This window comes from Cebus imitator, unplaced genomic scaffold (genome assembly GCF_001604975.1).
Source record: "Cebus imitator isolate Cc_AM_T3 unplaced genomic scaffold, Cebus_imitator-1.0 Scaffold434, whole genome shotgun sequence".
NCBI classification, from domain to species: Eukaryota; Metazoa; Chordata; class Mammalia; order Primates; family Cebidae; genus Cebus; species Cebus imitator.
Window position 1 is genome coordinate 1,432,761 of NW_016107749.1, and position 13,295 is coordinate 1,446,055.

Consider the following 13,295-nt stretch of genomic DNA (forward strand, 5'->3'; position numbering starts at 1 on the left):
CCTGGGCTCGGAGCACCTTGATGTCTTGGGAGAGACTTTTCTCCGCCTCCCCTGCCAGGTCCTTCAGACTCTGGGGGACAGTGCCTTTTGCCCTGTCCTTCGAATCCCCCTTTCCTTCTTCAGCCCCCTCTCCCCCTCCTCCTTCCTTAGCCCCTCTAGTTCATTGGGCTGTGCCGGAATCTGTGGGGAAAGGAGCAGGATTTCAGCTAAATATAAACCAGGCTGTTCCAGTTTCCAAATAGAACAAAGGAGCAGGGTGTTAAGTTGATTTTTATAAATAAAGAGAGAGGGAGTGAAAGAATATTTTTTCGAGATGTTTAATAAAATCGCCTTGCGAGAGGCAGGAAAATCACTGGGCTGCGGTGGGAGGGTTTGCAGGAGGAAGGGGAGGGGGAGGAGGGAGGGTGGGGGATGCTTCCTTCTCTCTGCAGAGATTCTTTTCCTTGGACCAGGGAGAGAAGGTGGTGCAGAGAGGGGTGGGGGGGAACGGGGAGGAGCGTGAGTGTCCCTGGGAGGAAGAGGAGGAGGACAGGGAAGGCTTGTCATCATAATAGTTACTGCGCATTACAGAATAGTTCCTGCATATTGAGCACTTACTGTATGCCAAGTTTTATGCCAGATTACCGCATCATCTCACCAAATGCGGTCAAGATGCTCGTCACTTGAAGCTCTGTGATCTAGCACCTGCCTACCTCTCTGACCTCATCTCCTCCCTCTCTCCCCCTGGCTCACTCTGCTCCCACTACGGAGGCTCCACACACCAAACTCATCCCTTCCTCAAGGTCTGTGTACCCCCTAGGTCTCACAGCCAGCTCTTTGTCATCATTGAGGTCTCAGAATAAATGTCACTTCCTTCCTGACCACCTTACGGAAAAGAGAACCCACACCCACGCCAGTCAGGATTACATTCCCTTGTTTCACTTTCTTCATGAAGACATCGCTTCCAAACTGTTTGCCTGCTTTTTTATGTCTCCTCACTTGCTCCACCAAAATGAAAGTCCAGTAAAAGCAGAGACTTTGGCTGGATGTGGCAGCTCATGCCTGTAGTCCCAGCTCCTCAGGAGGCTGAGGCAGGAGGATCGCTTGAGCCCAGGAGGTCGAGGCTGCAGTGAGCTGTGATCACACCACTGTACTCCAGCCTGGGTGACAGAGCAAGACGCTGCCTCAAAAAACGAACAAATAAGCCCAGAGACTTTGTCTCTCTCCTTCACTGCGGTAAGGGCAGGACCTAGAGCAGTGCCTGGCGCATAGTAGGTGTTGCTTAACATGTATTTGCTAGACAAATGGATAAGTGAATGAAACTCAGAGAGGTGAAGCGACTTGCCCAAGGTCACAACAGCTAGGAAATGACAGAATTCGGGAGGAAGCCTAAATTCATCTGATCTCTAAATGCATGCCCTTTTTACTATTTTGTAAGGCTTCCAGCATGATGGAGGAGAGGATTGAAGGGAATCACTATGGAACCTTGGAATTTTGGGGGATGATCAGGCACAACCCTGGTAGTGGGTCAGTGGAGTCAAATGTTACATCACCCTCACCCTTAAGCAAAGTGTCTCTTTCCACAGACAGATCTTGTGGGGACTATTACATAGAGTTTTACCCAGTGCCACCCAAGGGAGAGCTAGTCTAGGTTTTGGGGAGGGGCAGAGGGCCTCTCACCTTAGGAGCTGGAAGGGATGGCCGGAGGAAGCGGTACTGTGCACCTCTGCCTTCCTCGTCTTGCCGCTCCTTGAACTTTTCCTTTTTTACCTTCACACACAGCGGTGAGTCAGGGTTGGGTTGGGCCAAGTGGCTGCATAGATCTCCGGGGCACCCGGTGATGTGACCATGTCTTCCTGGTGACATCAGGTCCTCACAGGGGATGTCTAAGGCATAACATTGGACAAATCAAGCGGCTCCCTGGTGTCTCAGTGTCTTCCTGTGTAAGATGGGGCTGGTGAAGTTTCCTTGCTTATGAAGAGTACAAATCCTGTATTAGGCCAGGCACGGTGGCTCACACTTGTAATCCCAGCACTCTGAGAGAGGTCTAGGTGGGAGGATTGCTCAAGGGCAGGGAGTTGAGACCCTGTTTCTACAAAAAATTTTTAAAAATTAGCCAAGCATGGCTTGTGTGTGCCTGTAGTCTCAGCTACTTGAGCCCAGGAGTTTGAGGCTGCAGTGAGTTATGATTGTGCCATTGCATTCCAGCCTGGGTGATGGAGTGAGACTTTTGTCTCAAACAAAAAGCCAGGCATGTAGCTCACACCTGTAATCCCAGCACTTTGGGAAGCCAAGGTGGACGGATCACTTGAGGTCAGGAGTTCGAGACCAGCCTGGCCAACATGGCGAAACCCCGTCTCCACCAAAAATAAAAAAATTAGCCAGGTGTGGTGGCATCCCCTGTAGTCGCAGCTACTTGGGAGACTGAGGCAGGAGAATCACTTGAACTTGGGAGGCAGAGGCTGCAGTGAGCTGAGATCACGACACTGCACTCCAACCTGGACAACAGAGCGAGACTCCATCTTGAAATATATATATATATAATCCAATCCTGTGTCTTAGAACCAAGGAAGTAGTGGGGCTTTCCGGTGCTCCACGAGGTAGAGCCTGGGATAAGTGGGGAGTAAAGAGGTCAGAAAGGGTCATGGTGAAAAGAGAAGCAGAGGCCTGGCCTTGGTTAAGAGGACAAAGAGGGAATTCAGGGTGGGGTGCGGGAGGGATGCTGCAGTTTGGGGGGCTGTGGCTCTGTGCCTCTGACTCATTTGGACAGAGCAGCTTGATTGCCTGCGGCAGGAGATGCTGTTTATAACCTGCAGGTTCTAGCAGCCTCCTAAGCACAGAGCCCTGCAGCCATCTGGGGCCCTTCTTCCTGGGCTGCAGGGCGAGGAGAGGAAGGAGCGGGCATCAGGGTGGAGGGTGTCCGGTGGCCAAAGGGAAGGCAGTGGCTGACCCTCCTTTCTCTTTGCTGTGGACTCTACAGTCAGTACAAAATGCACATCAAGGGCCCTGTGGGTCATTCTGGGGACATCCAGCTTGTCATCAGCAGAGTGCCTGGCACCTAAGAGGAATGAATGAAGGAATGAATGAATGAATGCATGCATGCATGCATGCATAGAAGTAGTTTCAGGCTTTTTATTTGGTCAGATCATGTCATGTCTCTGCCTCAAACTCTTCAATGCTTCCCAATCTCATTTGGAATAAAAGCCAAAGCTCTGGCTAGGCGCGGTGGCTCGTTCCCATAATCCCAGTGCTTTGGGAGGTCAAGATGAGCGGATCACCTGAGGTTGGGAGTTTGAGACCAGCCTCACCAACATGGTGAAATCCTGTCTCTACTAAAAATACAAAAAATTAGCCAGGCATGGTGGTGTATGCCTGTAATCCCAGCTACTCAGGAGGCTGAGGCAGGAGAATTGCTTGAACCCAGGAGGTGGAGGTTGTGGTGAGCTGAGATAGCACCACTGCACTCCAGCCTGGGCAACAAGAGCAAAACTCTGTCTCCAGAAAAAAAACTCAGAGCTCATACAGTGACCTATGAGGCTCCTATGTGACGTGGTTCCTCTTGCTGCTGCTTCTTCTTTTTTTTTTTTTTTGGATGAGACGCTGTCTCACTCTGTCACCCAGCCTGGAGTGCAATGGCGCGACTTCAACTCACTGCAACCTCCACTTCCGAGTTTGAGCAATTCTCCTGTCTCAGCCTCCCGAGAAGCTGGTATTACAGGTGCACGCCACCACACCCACCTAATTTTTGTGTTTTTAGTAGAGACGGTTTTTGCCATGTTGGCCAGGCTGGTCTCAAACTCTTGACCTCAGGTGATCTGCCCACTTTAGCCTCCCAAAGTGCTGGGATAACAGACGTGAGCCACCATGCCTGGCCCCTGCTTTCTTCATCCTGTCTTCCTGCTCATCCCCTTCACTCCAGTGGTCTCCTTGCTGCCCCTGGGAACGCACTGGGTCCACTCCTGCCTGTGGCTCTGCACTGCTCCCTTCTCCTGGGACACTCTTCCCCCTGATACTGGCATGTTTTCATCCCTCACCTCCTTCAGGTCTTTGCTCAAATGACAACTTCTCAGGGAGGCGTTCCCGACCATCCTACTTAAAATCACACCCATGCAGTATACACGCCTTGTTCCCTTTCCCAGCTGCGTTCTGCTCCATCGAATTTATTGTCATCCAGCGTACGACGCATCTTACTAATTCATCTTTTTATTGTCTGGCTCCTTCTACCAGAGCACCAGCTCTAAGAGGGCAGGAGTTTTTGTCTGTTTTGACTCTGCTTTCTCTGTAGGAGCTAGAACAGTGCCTGGCACATAACTGGCACTCAAAAACACGTGTGTTGGCTCCATGAATTCCTGGGATTTTCATGGACTTGCTGTGTGGCCCTGGGTAGCGAACTTCACCTCTCTGGGCCTCAGTCTGTTGAACTCACTGGCCTTCCAGTTTAGCCAGTCTAAGGCTCTGTCCCTGCATCCTGGCACTCCAGGGTTTTTGTTTGTTTTGTTTTGTTTCTCCCCAGAATATCTGCTAAAAGGAGAATTGGCCAAGGCCTGGCTTGATATTTTTCTCCTAGGCTAGACTTTGAGCCAGGCACATGCCGGCACTCTTGTACCTGAGTAAGGGGCTCTGACTAGATGCATTTGTGTGAATAACCTTCTATATGTGTTTGGGAACCTGGGCGAGATGGGACATTCCAGCAAAATGTCAGCATAGGCCCAAATTCTGTCTTTCTGTTTCTTTTTGTTTGCAGTGGAGCAAAGAGTAGAAATCTCCAAGGGCACCGCAGACCCTTCTCTAATGAATCAATGGGAATGCCCACTGCTCTGGAGATGAAGGGAAGAGGCTGCTGGCTGTGAATCCCACACCTGGAGCAGGCTGCTTCCACTTCCTCAGGAGCCAGCTGTGAGAAACCCACAGCAGAACTGCCCACCTTCCAGCGAGGGACGCCTGCAGGAGAAACGCAGGCTTCAGTGGGGATGCCAAGCCCATTTTTAGATCTCATCTGTTCTTAATGAGAAATGGGTCCAACCTTGCCCAGGTTTCTAGAACAATCCCTGACAGGGCTTTGGAGTTTATTAGCATGTTCACATGCTATCTTGCTTAATTGCTAGATGATCTCTTGTTTTCTCTTCTTTTTATGGTATACTCCCTGGGACTAGCATGGTACCTAGCACCTGGTAGGAATCACTAGATTTTTGTAGGAAGAGTTAGGTAAGTCATGAGAGGCAGGCAATATTGTCATCATTTTTTTTTTTTTAAAGAGGTGGGGCCTCACTCTGTTGCCCAGGCTGGAGTGCTGAGGTGTGATCATAGCTCACTGCAGTCTTAAACTCCTGGGCTCAAGAGATCCTCCCACCTCAGCCTCCCAAGTAGCTGGGACTACAGGCATATGCCACAGTGCCCAGCTATGTCATCATTTTATAGATGATGAAGTTCAGGCTCAGTGGTGACATGACTTGCCCAAGGTCACATAGCCAGGAGGTAACTCCATGCAGGCAGCTGGTTTGGGGTTACCAGGAAAGAAAAGAAGGAATTCCCTCCAGTGGTGACTATACTTTGGGAAAACAAACTTTACTTTTGAATATGGGGGTATCTAAAAGAGCTTGGGCCTTTGGGAGCCTGAGCAACTTGGGTTCAAATCCCAGTACTGCACTTGTGGACTTGGACAAGTTCTAAAGACAACAGGGGCTGGGCCTGGTGGTGCCTGCATGTAATCCCAGCACTTTGGGAGACTAAGGTGGGCGGATCACCTGAGGTCAGGAGTTTGAGAGCAGCCTGGCCAACATCGTGAAACCCCATCTCTATTAAAAATACAAAAAATTAGCTGGGCGTGGTGGTGCACTCCTACAATTCCAGCTACTTGGGAGGCTGAGGCAGGAGAATTGCTTGAACCTGGGAGACGGAGGTTGCAGAGAGCTGAGGTTGCGCCATTGCACTCCAGCCTGGGCCACAAGAGCGAAGCTGTCTCAAAAAAAAAAAGGCAACAGGGCCTCAGTTTTCCTATCTGTAAAATGGACACACCAACGTGCCTGTGTCCCTCTTACACAGAGCCTGTGAGAGTTTACAGTGAGGGAATGCAGTTCAATGCCTGCCACCGGGTGGTGCTCAATACACTCCAACCCCACCCTGACCTTTCAGGTGATCTCTGGAATCCCCCAGCTCAGCTGCTGCGCCAGCTCCTGTCCTCGCAGCTTCAGGGCGGGGCTGGCGAGGCTGCTGACTAATCGTCCTGCGCATGCGCAGCCACCTCGCGTCACGTGGCCTCGTGCCAACCAAGTTCTCAGGTGCGAGGCCTCAAGAGCTTTCTGTCGTCAGTGGGGGATCCTTGGGACGGCTTTGTTCCCACCTCGGCTGGAGCTCCAGGTCCTGGAACACCTGAGTGTGCACTTGAGAGGGTAAGAGAGAAGGCAAAGACCTTCTAGAACCTCAAATGAGGGTTCTTTTGACCTTTCTTTGCTTTCTGATTTGAGACAGTGTCTAGCTCTGTTGCCCAGGTTGGAGTGCAGTGGCGCGATCGCAGCTCACTGCAACCTCCACCTCCCCAGGTTAGGCGATCCTCCCGCTTCAGCCTCCTGAGTAGCTGGGACCACGGGCTTGCACAGTCACCCAAGCTTTTTTTTTTTTTTTTTTTTTTTTTTTTTTTTTTTTTTTTTTTTTTTTTTTTTGAGACGGAGTTTCGCTCTTGTTACCCAGGCTGGAGTGCAATGGCGCGATCTCGGCTCACCGCAACCTCCGCCTCCTGGGTTCAGGCAATTCTCCTGCCTCAGCCTCCTGAGTAGCTGGGATTACAGGCATGCGCCACCATGCCCAGCTAATTTTTTGTATTTTTAGTAGAGACGGGGTTTCACCATGTTGACCAGGATGGTCTCGATCTCTTGACCTCGTGATCCACCCGCCTCGGCCTCCCAAAGTGCTGGGATTACAGGCTTGAGCCACCGCGCCCGGCCCCCGACCCAAGCTTTTTTACAAGGTTTTTTATTTTGAGACCGAGTTTGGTTCTGTCTTCCAGGCGGGAGTACAGTGACGCGATCCCGGCCCACTGCAACCTCCGACTCCTGGGTTCCAGCGATTCTCCTGCCTCAGCCTTCCAAGTAGCTGGGATTACAGGCGGCTGCCGCCATGCCTAGCTAATTTTTTGTATTTTAGTAGAGACAGGGTTTCTCCATGTTGCCCAGGCTGGTCTCAGGAACTCCTGAGCTCCGGCAATCCTCCTGCCTCAGCCTCCCAAAGTGCTGAGATTACAGGGGTGGGCCACCTCGCACTGCTACCCAAGCTATTTTTAAAATTTTTTTGTAGAGAGGGGGTTTTACTTTGTTGCCCAGGCTAGTCTGGAACTCCTGGCCTCAAGCGACCTGCCTACCTTGGCTGCCCAAAGTGTTGGGATTTCAGGAGTGTAATCCCAGCCACCCTTTTCATGAGGGAGGCTTTGCCAGGCCTCTGGGACCAAAGGAAACCCAACCAGGGAAATGGCTGGCCTGAGGCAGGGCAACCCTTCTGGGCAGCCCTTCCTCATCTGTTCACCCAGGAAACAAATGAGCCCTTCCCTGGTGTTCAGCACTAAAGATACGGTGACATGGGCCCAGCTGGGGAGACAGGCTTTCCCTGGGAAGTGGAAACTGAGTGGAAACTGAAGGGATGCATCTGAGTTAATCTGGGGGAGCTGGGAGAGGAAGAGGTTGCAGAGGGACCAGGGACATTGAGGAGGGCAAAAGCTTTCAAGGGGGTATGAGCCTGGACGGTCTGGAGAACTGATGAGCGTGGGAACAGTGGCCCTGGGAAGAATTTTGGACTTGATCCTAAAAGCAGCAGGAAGCCACTGAAGCTGGGGGATAATGTAATCTTTAGAGTCCTGCACTGAATCATTTTGCTTTGCTTTCTTATTTGGAAAAAATGGATTTTGAATTCTACACCTGCCATACTAATTTTTTAAATTTTATTTTCAGAAATAGAAAATAAGGGAATGATGGACTATGTGTTTCTTCTCAGGGTTAAATATGCTAAAAGATGCAAATTGGCTAGCATTTCTATATGTGGTCTATAAATGGTAATTCCCTTATCTTTCCTCTAAATTCCATTCCACAATTTCCACCATTCCAGGAGCATCGAAGGAGATCAATCCTCCCTACAGACTAAAGATAAATTTCATTTGAAGTACCTGGGTGGATGAAAAATTTGGTTCAAAAGATTAAAGGTAATTATTTTACAAGTTATTCAGATAGTATGCTCCCCATGATCACACAACATATTATTGGATTTATGGAATTGCAATTTACATTCAACTTTTTAGGAGCACATTTATTTGTTTACTTAAAAAAAATCCTTTTGAGACAGAGTCTTGCTCTTTCATCCAGGCTGGAGTGTAGTGGCATGAGCATAGCTCATGCAGCTTCGATCTTCTAGGCTCAAGCAATCCTCCCCCTCAGCTTTCGTCGTAGCTGGGACCACACACATGCACTACCATGCCTGGCTGATTTTTTATTTTTTATTTTTAGTAGAGACGAGGTCTCATTAAGTTGCCTGGGCTGATCTCAAACTCCTGGGTCTGAGCAATCCTCCCACCTCAGCGCCCTACAAAGTGTTAGGATGACAGGTGTGAGCCACCAAGCTGGCCTAGGAGCATATTTATGGCAGAAAATGAGACCAAGTTTCACAAAAGCGGTGGCCACTTCTATGTTTTTCCCCACTGTAAGATCACCACCTCACTGGACACGTAATAGATTTTCAAATATTTGTTAGATGGATTTAAATACTAGAATATGTTTTCGGGTACACTGAAAGTCAAGGGCCTCAGTTCTCTTTATAGTTGTTAACATGAATTTTGATGGCATGAAAATGCTTGTTCTCTGAATTATATTTAGCTCATACAAACTCTACTGCACAATTATGTTGTAAAGAGGAATTAAGTTTTATCTTTAAGTTGTTATTATAGCCTTGGGAAAAGGTGAACATTGAGAATAACTACATGAAGTGATAGCATAGTGTATTGTTAATTAGGGTCACGTGGGAAAGGTGTGTCAGGCAGGGTTGGTATAAGAAACAGATGGCACATTCAGATTAGATCATTAGAAGAAGATTTAATAAATGGAGTATTTACAAGGTTTCAGCAGGGCCTGGGAAAGCTGTAAGGGATGGTGCAGTACCCACAGGGCCTTTACCAGTCTTAGAGCTGAAGGTTGAGGGGAGGGAGAAATGACAGAACCCAGAAAGAGAGAGTTGTGTGGAGCAGGCTGCCTTGAGAAAGAGGGGTGACCTTTTATCAAAAGGCACAACGCACCAAAGGCGATCCGGCAGGAGGGAACTGGGGAAAGAAACACTTCACCCATGCTGTCCTCCCACCCTCCCATCTCCCGCTGCCGCTCCCATTGGCTGTACCGCCTGGAAGCTAGAGGGCAGGAGAGCGAGCTGCTGCAGTCCATGTAGGTCAGCCCGCCAAGGCCAAGGGCAGCTCAGAGAAGGGTGGAAGAGCCGATCTGGAGGGCAAATGGAAACTATCTGGTACAGGAGGCTTCATTTGCATGCTAGATAAAGACGATATTTAAATCCTGGTATCTCAGGGAGGCAGTGAAACCTGAGGGATGGAACCATGGCAGCAGGTTCAGGGTTCTCATTTGTTCATTCCTCAGATCTCCTGAGGATACTAGAAAAACTATTGTGCTGGGCATTTTAGAGAAGCCCAGCAATGGCAGAGGACTCTCAGAAATTCAATGAGTTTCCCTTCCTGATATGTGTGTGTGTGTGTCTGTGTGTGTGTGTGTGTATATATATATATATATATTTTTTTTTTTTTTTTCTGATACATATATTTTTAGGAACACATTTCCAGTGGCTCATGCCTGTAATCCCAGCACTTTGGGAGGCTGAGGTGGGTAGATCATAAGGTCAGGAGATCAAGACCATCCTGGCCAACATGGTGAAATCCCATCTCTACTAAAAATGTAAAAATTAACTGGGCATGGTGGTGCACACCTGTAATTCCAGCTACTCAAGGGGCTCAGGCAGGACAATCGCTTGAACCTGGGAGGTTGCAGTGAGCCGAGATTGCACCATTGTACTCCGGCCTGGGCGACAGAGCAAGACTCCGTCTCAAAAAACAAAACAAAACAAACAAACAAAAACCCACATCCTTCCTCTATCAAGAGCACTTGTTTAGAGCTCTGAATAGTAAATACAATCCCACTGGTCTCAGAATGAGACACTGCTTCCCCAGAAGCAAGATAGTTCAGGCAAAGCACACAGGTTCTGGGTTTTTTTGTTTGTTTGTTTGTTTGTTTTTGAGACAGAGTCTTGCTCTGTCACCCAGGCTGGAGTGCGGTGGCTTGATCTTGGCTCACTGCAACTTCTGCCTCTTAGGCTCAAGCGATTCTCGTGCCTCCGCCTCCCAAGTAGCTGGGATTACAGGTTTGTGCCACCACGCCCAAGTAATTTTTGTATTTTTAGTAGAGATGGGATTTCACCGTGTTGGCCAGGCTGGTCTTGAACTTCTGACCTCACATGATCCACCCACCCTGGCCTCTCAAAGTGCTGGGATTACAGGCGTGAGCCACGACGTCTGGCCGCAGGTTCTGAATCTTATGGTTAGCAACTGACAATCACGTTCCTCACCACATCGGTACCCTTTAGGTAGTAGGTGGATAGACATTTCTTCAGGCTTGGGGACTAGAATAGGATATGTCAGTGCAACTCTGGAAAGTGGACTTGCTCTTATGAATGGAGTGGATTGTGGTCTCACAGTTTCTGAATCTGTGAAACCATTCCACTCTTTAATGAGGTCCTCTTAGAAGAGGAGAGAATAGATCTCCTTCAGCGACATGACTTTGACAAGCAAATCAATTCGTTCCATTTGTTTCCTCTTTGAAAACAGCAATCCTCGAGCGTTACATAATCTAATCTTCATGCCTCACTGGTTTGTTCTGTCCTCCTGAGGAATTGGCAGATGGTGCCAATGCGGAGACCCGCGCACACGCCTCGCAAGCCTCATGGAAACAGTAGACTTGCTCACAGTGTCTGTCTCTTTGCTGTGGGGTCCCTCGCTGGCATTTGTTTCCCTGGATCGGTTGGCTCTTTAGCATCCCTCAGGCACCGCTGGCTTCTTGCCCTCAGCTCTCATTCCAAGATTAATTGGGAATGCTGAAAGCAGATAAAAAGAGAACAGAAAGTGAAGTTGAAAGGGCAGAGAATTTGCTGGATTTTTTTTCTAAAAGCCCTCCTCCGTTAAAGGCTGAGCATCTTTGGAGGTTTTTTCGCTCCAGAGTGGTGACTCCCTCCTTCAGCCTGGTCCCTGTGTACATCTTTGTTGCTGGGTTACACACAGCACAGGGACAGGGCTGGCTGTGTCAGAGCTGGGAGAATAGAGATCTGCTTGATAAGGTGTCTGGATTTCTCCAACAGCCAGTCACGTATCTGCAGAAATGATTGTTCCCCAGATAGGGCAGCTACCTGGAGTCCTCGTTCAGGTCGGTTATGTCACTTATGAAGGGAAAATGATCTCAGAACTCTGTAAGGTGAGGAGCCTCCCAGCAAGGCCCTGTCAGCCAGAACCACAATGTTGAGATGTCCTCCTACAGGCATTGCCTATACATCCTGTTCAACAATCTGGAAGTGGCAGCTTTTTAAAGGAGAGGGATGGTGGGCAGAATTCTAATATTTAGGACTGGAAAGCAGCTGATGTGCTCTGGTATTGCCTTTCCATTGTTAAAATATTGAAATACTTTCGTACTACTGGGTAAAGAGTTACATCTTTGAATTCCCCATGCCTCCCATCCCTCTGCTAATACTTAAGTCTGTTGAGAAGGTCGGTCTTGTTTTATTCAATTTCATGAGGAGCTCTACCTGTCTATGCAGCAACCGGAGCTTCCTTTGCTGAACCCACTTTGCTTTAACTGTGCGGTACCAGTAGGTCTGCTTGGTGCAGAGCCAGGCACCACTCCAAGTGCCACAGATGTAACCGCCCCGCTCACAGACTGCACTGTTGGCTGACTGGTTGTGGATGGAACCTCCAGGCAATTAAAACCTAGACCCCTCCTGCCCGTGGCAAAACATCCCTGGTCCTTAAAGGTCACATACACCTTTATGCTTGCCGGTCACCCAGGATCCAGGTGTATTTACACGTGACAGAAATGACCCATCTGAAGGAAAACAGCAGCCCGTGCAGCGTCTTCTTTTAAGGCCCCCCTCCCCCCTCTACTGAGTCCGGGCATAGAGGACTCATTTCTATAAAAGCAATAATGGGCCGGGTGCATTGGCTCACGCCTGTAATCCAGCACTTTGGGAGGCTGAGCCAGGTGGATCACCTGAGGTCAGGAGTTCGAGACTAGCCTGGCCAACCTGGCAAAAGCCCATCTCTACTAAATACAAAAATTAGCTGGGTGTGGTGGCGCCTGCCTATAATCCCAGGTACTTGGGGGGCTGAAGCAGGAGAATTGCTTGAAGCCAGGAGGCAGAGGTTGCAGTGAGCTGAGATTGTACCACTGCACTCCAGCTTGGGTGACAGAGTGAGACTCCATCTCAAAAAAAAAAAAAGCAATAATGGTTTTCTTTTTAAAAATTTGTTACTCATTCACTAAATAATATTGGGTGAGCACCTATTATGCTGTTATGTTTTGGTCACTGTGCTGAGTGCAGGATGTATATAAAGCAGAGCTTGTCTCTGCTTTCATGGAATGTACAGTTTAGTGGGATGTGGGGAGACAGACCGTAAAGGAGGGCACGGTGGCTGGAATGCAGTGAGGTCATCTGAACGTGGGTTGCATTTCCTCTCATGGAAACTGCATAGATGTCATGGGTGACTTCTGGTGTGCTGTCAACTTATCGGATATGTCTACCCTGCTAGAGCACTGGGGTGCATGGCACCAGTATTAAAGGTGGGAAGCATAGTGGGTGATTACTTCCTGCATCCAGTGACTATCTCGGAGAGGCTGGCAACTGCTCTGGATTAGGCAAAGAATGGGGGGAATATTCTGAATAAGAAATGATGGAGACAGTAGGTTCTAACATTTGGAGATCAGGTGTGCTATTTATTTATTTATTCATGACAGGGTCTCACTCTGTTGCCCAGGCTGGAGTGCACTGGCAGGATCTCAGCTCACTGCAATCTCCGCTTCCCAGGTTCAAGCAATTCTTGTGCCTCAGGCTCCCGAATAGTTGAGATTACAGGTGTCTTCTATCATGGCTGGCTAATTTTTGTATTTTCAGTAGACATGGGGTTTCACCATGTTGGCCAGGCTGGTCTCGAGCTTCTGACCTCATGTGATCCACCCCACGGTGCTAGGTATAGGCATGAGCCACTGCACCTGGCCAAGTGTTCTGTCTTTTTTTTTTTTTTT

At 49.0% G+C, this 13,295-nt stretch overlaps 1 protein-coding gene across 1 annotated transcript in view; it reads left to right on the forward strand.

The window, feature by feature from the left end:
• Window positions 1–13,295, forward strand: part of CABP1 (calcium binding protein 1) — an 84,631-nt gene that overhangs the window by 37,950 nt on the left and 33,386 nt on the right. The gene's annotated exons all lie outside the window — the stretch shown is intronic.